Genomic DNA, 14,785 nt, shown 5'->3' with positions numbered 1-14,785 from the left:
GGATTTGGGTTAAATGTAAATGTATATTACAAACTCAAGGGAAACACATTAAAAAATTTGCCTAGACAAACAAAAACTAAAGGAGTTGATGACCACTAAACCAACCTTGCAAGAAATATTAAAAAGGACTCTTTGAGTGGTAAGGAAAGACCAAAAGTGATAAAGACAAGAAAGGATCAGAGAAAATCTCTAGAAACAACAACAAAACAGGTAATAAAATGGCAATAAATAAATATCTTTCCAAGAAAGTCTAATTGATATGCTAAGAGAAAAGAAAAAGGGAATCATATAAAATGCTCAATTAAAATCATAAAAGGCAGAAAAATATTTTAAGGAAAAAAAGAAACAAAGAACAAAGGCAATGAATAGAAAACAGACAAGGTCTACTTTATAGATAAAGACACAGGCAGATTAAAAGTAAAGGAATAAAGTAAAGGGATAAAGAAAGACATTAAAAGTAAAAGTAAAGGGATATGATGCCAAGACTAATCAAAAGAAAGCTGGAAAAAAAACAAAAGAAAGCTGGAGTAGTTACATTAATTTCAGACAAAGCAGACTTTAGAGCAAAGAAAATTATGAGGGATAAAGAGAGGCTTACATAATGATAAAAGAGTTAATTCTTTAAAAAGGCATGACAATACTTAACATGTTTGTACCTAACAACACTGTCAAATTATGTGAAGCAAAAACTTGATAAACATGCAAAAAGAAATAGATGAGTTCATTTTTACAGTTGGAGATTTCAAATTCCTTTTATTAGTGATTGACAGATCCAGCAAGAATAGAATCAGTAAGGACATAGTTGAAATGAATAGTACCATTAATCAACTGGACCTATTTGACATCTATAGAATACAACATCCAATGACTGCAGAATACATATTCTTCTCAAGCTCACATGGAATTTTCACAAAAATATATCACATTCTTGGCCATAAAACACACCTTAAAAATAGACTTTAAAAGAATAGAAATCATATAATGTCTGCTTTCAGACTATGATGGAAGTAAACTAGAAATTAATAACATAAAGATACCTGGAAAATCTCAAAGTATTTGAAGATTAACAGAGTACTGCTAAATACCAAATGGGTCAAAGAGTTTCGAGGGAAGTTTGAAATATTTCCAATTAAATGAAAATGAAAATTCAATTTTTCAAAATTTGTGAGATATCAAGAACAGTATTAGAGAGAAATTTAGAGTACTGAATGCAAATATTAGAAAATAAGAAAGGCATAAAACCAATAATCTGAGTTTCCATACCTTACAAAACTAGAAAAAGAAGAGCAAATTAAATACAAAGTATGCAGAAGAAAAGAAATAATAATAAAAATTAGAGCAGAAATCAATGAAATTGAAAAAAGGAAATCAATAAAGAAAACCAACAAAACAAAAAGCTTGTTCTTGGCAAGATCAACAAAATTGATAACCTCTGGCCAGGTTAACTAAGGAAAAAAGAGAAGACACAAATATCTAATACCAAAAATGAAAGAGGGGCGATACTTATGATTCCCAAGGTCATTAATAGGTTAAGAAAGAAATGCTACAAATAACTTTATGCTCACAAATTTGAAAACCTAGATGAAATAGACCAATTCCTTGAAGGACACAGTCTGCCAAATCTCACACAAGGAGACATATATAATCCAAATAGGCCAATATTCAAAAGAATTGAATCAGTAGTAATTAACTTTCCAAAACAGAAAGCATCAAATTCAGATGGGTTCACTGGTTAATTCTGCCATACATTTAAGGGCTAAATTATACTATGTATATACAATATATCCCAAAAATAGAAGAAGAGGGAATGCTTCCCAACTGGTTTTATGATAAAAGATATTACAAGAATAGAAAACTACAGACCAATAAGTCCCATGAAATAGACGCAAAATCTCAACAAAATATAGCAAGTCAAATCCAACAATACATAAAAAGAATCACACACCACAACCAGAAAGGAATGATTCTGAATATGTAACCCTGCTTCAACATTGCAAAATCAATTAATGAAATTCATCACATAAACATTCTAAAGAAGCAAAATCACATGATGATATCACTAGTTGCAGGAATACTTTACAAAATCCAACACCAACTTATGATAAAGGCTCTCAGTAAACTAGGAGTAGAGGGGAACTTCCTCAACTTGATAAAGAACATCTACAAAAAACCTAAAGCTAACGTTATATTTAATTTGGGGAAATGATGCTTTCCACCTAAGATCAGGAATAGGCAAGGATGTCCAATGTCATTACCCATATTCAACATCATACCGGAAGTCCTAGTTAATGCAATAAGACAAGAAAAGAAAATATAGATTGGAAAGGAAGAAGTAAACTTTCTTTGTTCACAGATGACATGATTGTCTATCTAGAAAATCCCAAAGGATCAACAAGAAAAAAAACCTTCCTTGAATGAATAAAGAATTATATAGCAAGGTTGCAGGATACAAAGGTAATCTACAAAAGTCAATTGCTTTCTTATATATCTGCACTGAACAACTGGAATTTCAGATTTAAAACATATCATTGACACGAACACCTCCCAAAATGAAATATTTACGTATGCATCTAACATATAGATATGTATAAGATCTATATGAGAAAAATGATAAAGTTCTCATGAAAGAAATCAAGGATCTGAATAAAGAGACATTCCATTATATGAATAGGAAGATTCAATGTCAAAATGTCAGTTCTTAACCATCTTGATCTATACTTCCAGCACAATCACAATCAAAATCCTAGCAACTTGTTTTATGGGTATTGGGAAACTGATTCTAAAATTTATATGAGGAGGCAAAAAAAAAAACCCTAAGAATAGCCTACAGAATATTGAAAGAAAAGAACAAAATTGAAGATCATCATTATTTGACTTAAGTTATTACTGTAAAGTGACAGTAATGAAGACAGTGTTGTATTAGTGAACAGACAAGTAGATCAATGGAAGAGAGTAAAGAGCCCAGAAACAGATGCACATAAATGTAGTGTACTTATTGTTGACAAAGAAGCAAAGGCAATTCTGTGGATAAAGGATAATCTTTTTCAACAGATGGTTTTGATACTAGACATCCATATGTAAAAAATAAAAATGAATATAGAGATAGACCATACATCTTTTACCAAAATTAACTCAAAATAGATCATAGACCTAGATGATCAAAACTATAAAGCATCTAGAAGATAATTTAGGAGAAAATCTAGGTGAACTTAGGTTTGAGATGACTTTTCAAAAGGATGCAAAAGCATGAAAAAATAATAACTTAGACTTCATTAAAATTAAAAACTGCTCTGCAAGAAACACTGCTGACACAATGAAAATACAAGCCACAGACAGGGAGAAAATCTTTGAAAAATGCGTATACAATAAAGGACAGATATCCAAAAATATATATATTTAAAAACAATTTAAAACTCAACAATAAAGAAAAACCCCAATTTTAAAATGGGCAAAAGAGGGTCACCAGTTAAGCATTTGACTGTTGATTTCAGCTCAGGTCATGATCTCATAGTGGTGAGATTGAGCCCCACTTTGGGCTCTATGCTGGATGTGGAGCCTGCCTAGGATTCTCTTTTTCCCTCTCCTTCTGCACCCCTCTACTCGCTTACTCTCTCTCTCTCTCTCTCTCTCTCTCTCTAATATATATATATATATATATATATATATATATATATATTCTATTCTTTCTATTTTTCTGTTTCTTTCTGTTTCTATATATATATGTGTGTATATATACACATATATATGTTAAAGTGGGCAAAAGATCTGAACAAACACCTCATCAAAGAAGATATACAGATGGCAAATAAGCATTTGAAAGATGCTCAACATTATATGTAAATAGAGAATTGCAAATAAAAACAACAGTGAGATACCACTATGCACCTATGAGAATGGCAAAAATCTTAAAACACTGACACCACCACATGCTAATGAGGAATTGCAACAACAGGAATTCTCATTTATTGTTGGTGTGAATGCAAACTCGTACAGCTACATTTTAAGACAGTTTGGCAATTTCTTACAGACTAAACATAATTTTATCATATTATGTTATATTCCATGGTATTTTCCCAAATGTTAATTTATATTCACACAAAAATCTACACACAGATTTTTTCCCCACACACCCAGCGTGCAGCCCAATCCAGGGCTTGAACTCACAACCCTGAGATCATGACCTGAGCCCACATCAAGAGTCAGATGTCAGTCAAAGTCAGTCTGTTCAAATTTTCTATTTCTTTCTGTTTCAGTTTTGGCAAGTTATATGTTTCTAGGAATGTATTCATTTCTCTTAGATTGTGTAATTTGTTGGCATATAGTCTTTTATAATAATCTCTTATATTTATGTGGTGTTGGTTTTTTCTCCTCTCTCATTTGTGATTTTGAGTCTGTTTTTTCTTGATAAGTCTGGCTAGAGGTTTATCAATTTTAATTGATTTTTTCGAAGGACTAGTCCCTGGTTTCATTGATCTATTGTGGGTTTTTAAATTTTGTTTTATTTTATTTTTTGTTTCTATTATTTATTTCTGCTCTAATCTTTTTTATTTCCTTCCTTCTGCTGGCTTTAAGCTTCATATTGTTTTTTTTCTAGCTCCTTTAGGTGTAAGGTTAGGTTGTGTATTTGAGATTTTTCTTACTCCTTGAGGTAGGCCTGTATTGCTATAAACATCCCTCTTAGCTCCACTTTTACTGCATGCCAAAGGTTTTGGAATATTGTGTTTTCATTTTTGTTTGTTTCCATGTACTTTTTAATTTCTTCTTTTATTTCCTGGTTGATTGATTCGTTGTTTAGTAGCATGTTATTTAACCTCTATGTATTCGTGGTCTTTCCAGATTTTTTCTTGTGATTGACTTCTGGTTTCATAACAGTGTAGTCAGAAAAGAGGCATGGTGTTTGGACTACAAGCTCAGCAGGGTGTCTGCTTCTCCCTCTCCTCTTTCCCTCCCCCTGCTTGTACTCTCTTCTCTCTCTAACTCTCTCAAAATAAATGAATAAAATCTTTTTTTTTTTTAAAGGTGCGTGGTATGACTTCAATCTTCTTGAATTTGCTGAGGCTTTTTTTGTGGCCTAATATGTGATCTATTCTAGAGAACGTTCCATGTGCACCTGAAAAGAATATGTATTCTGCTGTTTTAAGATGAAATATTCTGAATATATCTGTTAAATCCATTTTGTCCAGTGTGTCATTGAAAACCACTGTTTCCTTGTTGATTTTCTGTTTAGATGATCTGTCCATTGAGGAAAGCAGAGTGTTGGGACACCTGAGTGGCTCAGCAGTTGAGGCTCGGCCTTTGGCTCAGGGCGTGGTCCCAGGGAGTCCCGCGATTGAGTCCCACATCTGGCTCCCTGCATGGAGCCTGCCTCTTCCTCTATGTCTCTGCCTCTCTCTCTGTGTGTGTGTGTCTCTCATGAATGAATAAATAAAATGTTTAAAAAAAAAGAGTGTTAAAATCAGATCAGTTTTTTTATGCTATTAACTGTTCTAGGTATTTGGGTGCTCCCACGTTGGGTGCATAAGTATTTACAATTGCTATATCATCTTGTTAGACTGTTCCTTTATTATTATATAGTGTCCTTCTTTGTCTCTTCTTACAGTCTTTCTTTGAAAGCCTATTTTGGGGGATCCCTGGGTGGCTCAGCGATTTAGTGCCTGCCTTTGGCCCAGGGCGTGGTCCTGGAGTCCCAGGATCGATTCCCACATCTGGCTCCCTGCATGGAGCCTGCTTCTCCCTCTGCCTGTGTCTCTGCCTCTCTCTCTCTCTCTCTCTCTCTCTCTCTCTCTCTCATGAGTAAATAAATAAAATCTAAAAAAAAAAAAAAGAAAAAAAAAGCCTGTTTTGTCTGATACAAATATTGCTACTCTGGCTTTCTTTTGACATCCATTTGCATGATAGATATTTCTCTCTCCCCTGAAATGACTCTCTTATAGGCAACATATTGATGGGTCTTGTTTTTTAATTCATTCTGTCACTCTATGTCTTTTGATTGGAGTGTTTAGTCCATTTCAAAGTATAATTATTGTTATATATGTGCTCATTGCCATTTTACTGCTAGTTTTGTGGCTGTTTCTGAAGATTTCTCTGATCCTTTTTGTCTTTTTAATGGTTTGCTGGTATTTTTTAGTGATATATTTGGATTTCTTTTTCTTTATTCTTTGGTATTTATTAGTGGTCTTGATTGTTATCATTAGATTTTTACATAACTTCTTCTGCATATAGCAGTCTAAATTCAGCCTGTTTAATTTTGAACCCATTTTTTATTCCTCCCTACATTTTAGGTATATGGTGCCATATTTTGCATACTTTTATCTTGTGAGTTCCTTGACTGATTTTTTTTACAGGATATTTGTTTTTACTGCATTTGTGTTTCCTACCTTCATACTGTCACTTTTGCTCTTTATTTTCCACTCAAAGGGTGTCCTTTAATATTTCTTGCAGAGCTGGTTGAGTGGTGCTCCTTTAGTTTTTGTTTTTCTAATAAACTCTTTATCTCTCCTATTCTGAATGATAGCCATGCTGTATAGAAAGAGTATTCTTGGCTGTAGATTTTTCCCATTCAGCACTTTGAATATATCATGCCATTCTTTTCTGGCTTGGAAACTGTCTGCTGAAAAATCTCCCAATAGCTTTAGGGGTTTCACTTGTATGTTACTTTGTTGTTGTTGTTTTGCTGCTTAAAATTTTTTTTCTTTATCACTATATTTTGCCTACTTAATAATAGTATGTCTTGGTGTGGCTCTGCTTTTGTTGACTTTCTGGGGGGCGGGTTCTCTGTGCCTCTTGGATCTGGATATTTGTTTCCTTCCCTAGATTAGGCAAGTTTTCAGCTTTTATTTCTCGAAATAAATTTTCTGCTTCCTTTTCTCTTCTTTTACTTCTGAGACTCCTATAATGCAAATGTTTTATACATTTGATATATACATTTGATGGAGTCACTGATTTTCCTACATTTATTCCTATATTTGCATAAATCTTTTTTCTCTCTTTTGTTCAGCTTGATTACTTTCCATTATTCTGTCTTTTAGGTCATTAATTCACTCTTCTGCTTCTTCCAGCCTGCTTTTCATTCCATTAAATGTGTTTCTAATCTCATTTGTTGCACTCTTCACCTCTGATTGGTTCTTTTTTATCTCTGTGTTAAGGGCCTCACTGATGTCTTCATTCTTTTCTCAAGTCCAGTGACTATCCTAATGATTGTTGTTTTAAACACTCCCTCAGGTTTGTTACTTCTATCTGTTTCACTTTGATCTCTGGCTGTGGCCTTGTTCTGTTCTTGCATTTGGGACAAATTTCTCTGTCTTCTCATTTTCTGTAAGTCTGTTTCTCCATGTTTCTCCTGTTTCTCCATGTTAGAACAGTCAGCTACATCTTCTAGTTAATGGCTTCTTGAGGGTAATGGCTTTATGGAGAAGAGGTTTTTAGTGTCCTGACATGTAGTGTCCCCTGTTCCCCAGGGCCCGATTCTTCTAGGAGTGTCTCCAAGGTGTGCTGCATACATTCTGCTGTTTTGTCCTGGCTGCTTTATCCCTCAGGCCTGCCATTGGCAAAGCGCCTGTTGTGGACAGTGATTGGCCCGTAACTCAAATGTGGTGCATTTTAACTTGGTGTGCTCCAGTCTATTTGTGAAATGATACCTGTCTTCACCACTAACAGGACTGAGGCTCCACAAAACTCCCAAATCTAGATGTGTGATGTGAGCAGGGGTTTGGATCAGTCTTCTGGGGAGGTGGCCCATGGTGCTGGGACAGAGGCAAGCATGACTAGGAAGGGTGGTTACCAGAGTTCAGGAGGGCAGGGCTTAGTGTAAGCAAGTTAGGTAGCGAGTATCAGTGCTGTGCTGGTTCCCACAGATGATCCTATGAATATGGTGAGGGGTGGGGTGGGAAATGGCACCTGCCAGTTCCTTTGTTCCTGGAAGGGTCTCTTCATGAACACTGCCTCTCTGGGACACGGTATATAAGATGAGCAAATAACCTCCCCACTGTGTGTCTCAGGTGCTGTTCAGATTGCTATTTCCACGATGTATGTCTGCAGGCTGTTTGCCCTGCCTTCTCTTCAAGAGCAGCCTCAATGCCTCTGGCTGGGCACTCTCCCCAGCCCCAAACCCACTGACCTTAAGACACCAGGCTTTAGCCCTACAAGTTGCTTGACTCATTGCCCCTCTTAGTTTCCAAGCCAATTTCTTTCTTTTTTTTTTTTTTAAGATTTTTTATTTATTTATTCAGAGAGAGAGAGAGGCAGAGACACAGGCAGAGGGAGAAGCAGGCTCCACGCAGAGAGCCCGACCACACAGGCAGAGGGAGAAGCAGGCTCCACGCAGAGAGTCCGACCTGGGACTCGATCCCAGGTCTACAGGATCACACCCCGGGCTGCAGGCTGCACTAAACCGCTGCACCACCGGGGCTGCCCTCCAAGCCAATTTCTACAGGGATTAATTTTCTCTGTGTGCTCCTCTGTGTGTTAGTCGGTCTCTCTGTTTCTCTCCCAAACTGGATCTCTGCACTTCCCAACTTCCTTTTTTTAAAAAAAAAAAAAAAAAGATTTTGTTTTATTTGAGAGAGAGAGAGAGACAGAGAGAGAGAGAGAGAGACAGAGAGAGAGAGAGGCAGAGACACCGGCAGGGGGAGAAGCAGGCTCCATACAGGGAGCCAGACATGGGACTTGATCCGAAGGATCGGTCCGTGGGACTGGACCGAAGGCGGTGCTAAACCACTGAGCCACCCAGGCTGCTCTGCACCTTCTTCAATGTGGCTTCTTTCCTTCCTTCCTTCCTTCCTTTCTTCCTTCCTTTCTTTTCTTTCTTTCTTTCTTTCTTTCTTTCTTTCTTTCTTCTTTCTTTCTTTCTTTCTCTTTCTTTCTTTCTTTTCTTTCTTTTCTTTCTTTCTTTCTTCTTTTCTTTCTTTCTTCTTTCTTTTCTTTCTTTTATTTCTTTCATAGAGAGCATAAGGGGTACAAGAAGTAGGGGGCAGAGGGAAAGGGAGAAGCAGACTTTCTGCTGAGCAGTGCACTCAATATGGGGCTCGATTCAAGCACCCTGGGATCATGACCTAAGCCTAAGGCAAATGCTTACCTGACTAACCAGCCAGGCACTTCTCTTCTCTCCCTTTAGTTGTGGAGTTTGTTCTGCCTGTCTTTGGGTTGATTCCTAGGATATTTAGGATGATTTGACAGCTCTCTAGTTGTGTTCAGGGGTGAAGTGTGCCTGGAGTCCTCGTACTCCACCACTATCTTCCCTCTCTCCTATTTAACATTTTTAAATGTGGCAGCTATTTTATGTCCCCCCCCCATTAATTTGCTTATTTAATGCATCTGGAGGCTTCACAGGAGACTGAAGTGTTTTTAAATGATAGAACCTAATCTCCCTTAGTCTTAGATATCTGGGAAACAAAGTCCTATCCAGAAAAAGGGCTTAACTCAAACAAACTGCCAATCTCTTTCATAAAATATCTGACAAGTTTGGAAGCAGCCTAGGGTAGGAAACTGATGAGCAGAGTTTAAAACTGCCAAAAGGCAGGACAACTTACTGCATCTTTGGAACAAAGTCGACCTGTCAGGCTTTCAGTCCAAAAGTGAGAGTGTCTTGACATTATATAAATCAGATAGGGTCTGTTTCTAACTACAACTGAGGTCAAACTTCATCCCAGTATAGTTATTTTTTTTATTATTGAGATAGGATGGACACATTATATTGTGTTCAGGTATACAACATAGTGATTTGATATTTGCATACACTACAGAATTACCTCCAAAGTCTAGTTACCATCTGTCACCATACAAAGTTAATACAGTATTATTGACTATATTCTCATGTTGTACATTATATTCTCATGACTTATTTATTTTATAACTGGAAGTTTTCAATTCTTGATCCTCTTCGTCCACTTCATACTTCCATAAATTCCCTTCCCCCTCTTGCAGTCTGTTTTCTATATTTATGAATCTGGGTTTTATTTTGTTTTGTTTGTTTGATCCTACCTATACATAAATCATGTAGTATTTGTCTTTCTCTGACTTATTTCACTTAGAATAATACCCTCTAGGTCCATTTGTGTTCTTGCACATAGTAAGACTTCATTCTTTTTTATGGCTGAGTAGTATTCTATTGTGTGTATTTGCCATATCATCTTCATCCATGGACACTTAGGTTTCCATATCTTGGCCGTTGTAAATAACACTGCAGTGAACAAAGGGGCGCAGATACCTTTTTAAATTAGTGTTTTCATTTTATTCAGTAAGATACCCAGTAGTGGAATTCCTAGATTATATGGTAATTCTGTTTTAAATTTTGGAGGAAAATTATGCTGTTTCCCATAGTGGCTGTACCAGTTTACATTCCTACCAACAGTAAACCAGGGTTCCTTTTTGTCCACATCCTTGCCAACACTTGTTATTGCTTGTCTTTTTGATGATAGCCATTCTGACAGGTGTGATACATCTCATTGTGGTTTTTATTTTTATTTCCCTAATAATTAGTGATGTTGAACACCCACCTTTTCATATGTCTGTTGGATATCTGTATGGCTTGAAAAATTTCTATTCAGATTCTCCACCCATTTTTTAATCAGATCATTTTTTGGCATTGAGATATCTGAGTTCTTTATGTATTTTGGATATTAGCCATTTATCAAATGTATGATTTGAATATATCTTCTCGTATTCAGTAGATTGCCTCTTCATTTCGTTGATAGTTTTCCTCAGTGTGCAGAAGCTTCTTAGTTCAGTGTAGTTTCATTTGTTTAATTTTGCTTTTGTTTCCTTTGCCTTTACAGTCAGATTGAAAAAAACATCACTAAGATCAATGCCAAGGGGTTTATTACCTATGTTTTCTTCTAGGAGTTTTGTGGTTTAAGGTCTTATATTAAAGTCTTTAATCCACTATGATTAAATTTTGTATATGGTGTAAGATAGTGATCTAGGGTCATTCTTTTTTCTTTAATTAAAAAAATTATTTTCTGGGATGCCTGGGTAGCTCAGCAGTTTGGTGCCTGCCTTTGGCCCAGGGCGCGATCCTGGAGACCCGGGATCAAGTCCCACGTCAGGCTCCCTGCTTGGAGCTTGCTTTTCCCTCTGCCTGTGTCTCTGGCCTCTCTCTCTCTCTCTCTCTCTCTCTCTCTTTCTCATGAATAAATAAATAAAATCTTAAAAAATAAAAATAAAATAAAAATAAAAAAATATTTTTAAGTAGACTCCATGTCCAGTATAGAACCCAGTGTGAGGCTTTAACTCATGACACTGAGATCAAGACCTGAGCTGAGATCAAGAGCCAAATGCTCAGTTGACTGAGCTACCCAGGTGCCCCAGGTTTATTCTTTTGCATTAAGTGTCTAGTTTCTCCAACAGCATTTATTGAAAAGACTGTCTTTTCCCCATGTCTTGCCTCCTTTGTTGTAGATTAATTGATCATATAAGTATGGGTCTATTTTGGTGATCTCCTGTACTCTTGGTCTATGGTGTCTATTTTTGTGCTAGTATCATACTGTTTCAATTCTAATGCTTTGTAGTATATCATGAAATCTGAGATTGTGATAACTCCAGCTTTGTTCTACTTTCTGAAGATTGCTTTAGCTATTCAAGGTCTTTTGTGGATCCATACAAATTTTTAATTTAAAAAATATTTTTTAAAATTTTTACTTAAAGGGCACCTGGGTGGCTCAGTGTGTTAAGTGTCAGACTCAATCTCAGCTTAGGTCTTGATCTCAGGGTCATGAGTTAAAGTGAGTTCAAGCCCCACATTGGGCTCCATGCTGGGTGTGTAGCCTACTGAAAAAAAAAAGTTTTTACTTCAATTCCAGTTAGTTTCATACAGAGTAATATCAGTTTCAAGTGTACAATATAGTGATTCTTCACTTCCATACAACACTTGGTGCTCATCACAAGTGCTCTCCTTAATCCTGATCATCTATATAACCCATTCTCCCCACCCCCTCCCCTTTGGTAACCATAAGTTTGTCCTTTATAGTTAAAAATCTGCTTCTTTATTTGCCTCTCTCTCTGTTTTCCCTTCCTATTTGTTTTGTTTCTTAATTTCCACATATGACTGAATCATATGATATTTGTCTTTCTTTAATTGACTTATTTTGCTTAGCATAATACTCTCTATACAAATTTTATAATTGTTTGCTCTAGTTCTGTGAAAAATGCTATTTGTATTGATAGGAATTGCATTTAATCTATAGATTGCTTTGGGTAGTAGGGACATTTTAACTATATTAATTCTTCTAATCCATGGCCATGACATACCTTTCTATTTGTTCTGGTCATCTTTAGTTTCACCAATATCTTATAATTTTCAGAGTATACATCTTTTAACTCCTTGGTTTAATTTATTCTTGGGGGGTGGTATAATTTTATTTATTTTTTATTTTTTTAAAGAGAACTTTGTATTACTTATATGTACAGAAAATTCAACAGCATACACTCAATCTGGTTTGGTGGCCTTTGCCTTTTCCAATTTGGCAATGTGAGCTACTGATTTTAGACCTAGGACATTGCTTCCCCGGTGGCAGTTGATCTCATTATATCTGCCATTGTAATTGGTCTTGATAGTTTCTACCAGCTTAGCCAGAGCTCCTTTGTTTTCCAAGTTAACCTCTGTGAACACAACAGTGTTAAAGGTCTTCTTGTGGACCAGACACCCCAGCCTGGCCCCTTGATAATGCAGTAGGGAACCCCCCTCTTATAACACAGTGCAGGCAGGAAGACAACCAGCTTAATGGGATTCATATCATGTGCAAACACTACCAGCTGAGCTTTCTTGTTTTCCACCAAGGTGATGACAATATGTTTTTTTCAATTTTATTTATTTATTCATGAGAGACACACAGAGAGAGGTAGAGACAGGCAGAGGGAGAAGCAGGCTCCTCGCAGGGAGCCTGATATGGGACTCAATCCCAGGACCAGGATCATGCCTTGAGCCGAAGGCAGAGGCTCAATCGCTGAGTCACCCAGGCATCCCAATGATGACAATATTAATTCTACCTTGAAGGACAGGTAGCCTCTTAGCGAGTACATCCCCTTTGCCAGCAGCTTTCTTCTCAGCCTGAACCAACAATCTCTATTTCTTCTTTTGCTTTGTCTCTTGTCTGTATTTGTAGACCAGCTTAAGCATTTGAGTAGCTGTTTGGCAGTCCAACATCTAGGTGAGGTACTTTTAGATGTTTGTAGAAAATAGCCCTTTGCTGCTGCAGCCAGACATAGCAGGGACATTTGACAAAGCAATTGAGGTCCCTTTTGGGCTGAATGTCTTGTCCAATGCCAAAATTCTTGGGTCTTTTCTCGAACAGGAGACTGACCACGTTCTTAGCCTCCTGCTTCTTCTTAACAGTAGGAGCCAGGATCGCCTTCTTAGCCTTCTTTCCTTTTGGCATCTTTAATGGCTGAAGGAGAGAGTGGTGTCATTTTAAATGGGACTGTTGTCTTAATTTCTCTTTCTGCTACCTCATTATTAGTGTACAGAAATGGAACAGATTTCTGCATATTAATTTCATGTCCTGTAACTTTACTGAATTCATTTATCAGTTCTAATAGATTTTTGGTGGAGTTTTTAGGGTTTTCTATAGATAGTTTCAGATCATCTGCAAATAGTGACTGTTTTACTCCTTTACCAATGTGGATGGATGAGTTTTATTTATTATTATTAATCTTGGTCTGATTGCTGCAGCCAAGGCTGCCAGTACTATGTTGAATAAGTGTCTTGTTCCTGATCTTAGATAATAAGATTTCAGTTATTCACCATTAAGTATGTTGTTTTTAATTTTTTAATTATAAAATTTTATAAAATTATAATTATAGTATATATTAGGTATATAAAAATTTTAATTATAATTTGTAAATTATAAAATTTTATAAAATTATGTATACAAATGTGTTTTTAATTTTTATTTCATTATTTCTGCTCTGATCTTTATTGTTCCCTTCCTTCTGCTAGCTCTGAGCTTTGTTCTTCTTTTCCTAGCATCTTTAGGTGTTTATTTGAGATTTTTCTTGTTTCTTTTCTTTTTTTTTTATATTTTTCTTGTTTCTTGAGGTAGACCTGTAATGCTATAAATTTCCCCCTCAGAATCTTTGCTGTGTCCCAAAGATATTGGACCATTGTGGTTTTATTTTCATTTGTCTCCATGTATTTGTTGGTTTCCTCTTTGATTTCTTAGTTGACACATTCATCATTTAGTAGCATGTTGTAGCCTCCATGGTTTTTAGTGCTTTCCAGACTTTTTTTTTTTGCAACTGATTTCTAGTTTCATACAGTTGTGGTTAGAAAAGATGCTTGATATGATTTCAATCTTCTTAAATTCATTGAGATTTGTGTTGTGGCCTAATGTGATCAATCCTGGAGAATGCTCCATATATCCTTGGAGTATTTGGAATGCTCCAAATATTCTATTTGTTTTCAGTGGAATGTTCCATATATATCTATATATCAGGTTTATCTAGTGTAATGTATTATTCAAAACCACTGTTTCCTTGTTGATTTTCTGTCTGAATGATCTATCCATTATGTAAATGTCCCCTACTATTATTGTATTACTGTTGATTTCTTCCTTTATGTCTGTTAATATTTGCTTCATGTATTTAGGTGCTCTTATGTTGTATATGTGGTCTTATGGTGTATAGACATTTACAATTGTTATATTATTTTTTTTATTTTTTTGTTTTTTTATTTTTATTTTTTTTACAATTGTTATATTCTTTTGTTGGATTGACCCTTTTATCATTATGTAGTGCCCTTCTTTGTCTCTTGCTATAGTCTTTATTTTAAAGTCTATTTCGTCTGATATAAGTA

At 35.9% G+C, this 14,785-nt stretch overlaps 1 pseudogene; it reads right to left on the bottom strand.

Annotated features, from left to right (window-relative positions):
* Positions 1 to 12,421: 12,421 nt before the first annotated feature.
* Positions 12,422 to 13,370, bottom strand: LOC129504009 (60S ribosomal protein L7a-like; annotated as a pseudogene).
* Positions 13,371 to 14,785: the final 1,415 nt, after the last annotated feature.

The sequence above is a fragment of the Nyctereutes procyonoides genome, unplaced genomic scaffold (genome assembly GCF_905146905.1).
Source record: "Nyctereutes procyonoides isolate TBG_1078 unplaced genomic scaffold, NYPRO_anot_genome, whole genome shotgun sequence".
In the NCBI taxonomy this organism is placed as follows: domain Eukaryota; kingdom Metazoa; phylum Chordata; class Mammalia; order Carnivora; family Canidae; genus Nyctereutes; species Nyctereutes procyonoides.
Note: the sequence above shows the minus strand (reverse complement) of the source record. Positions and strands in the feature narration are given on the sequence as shown.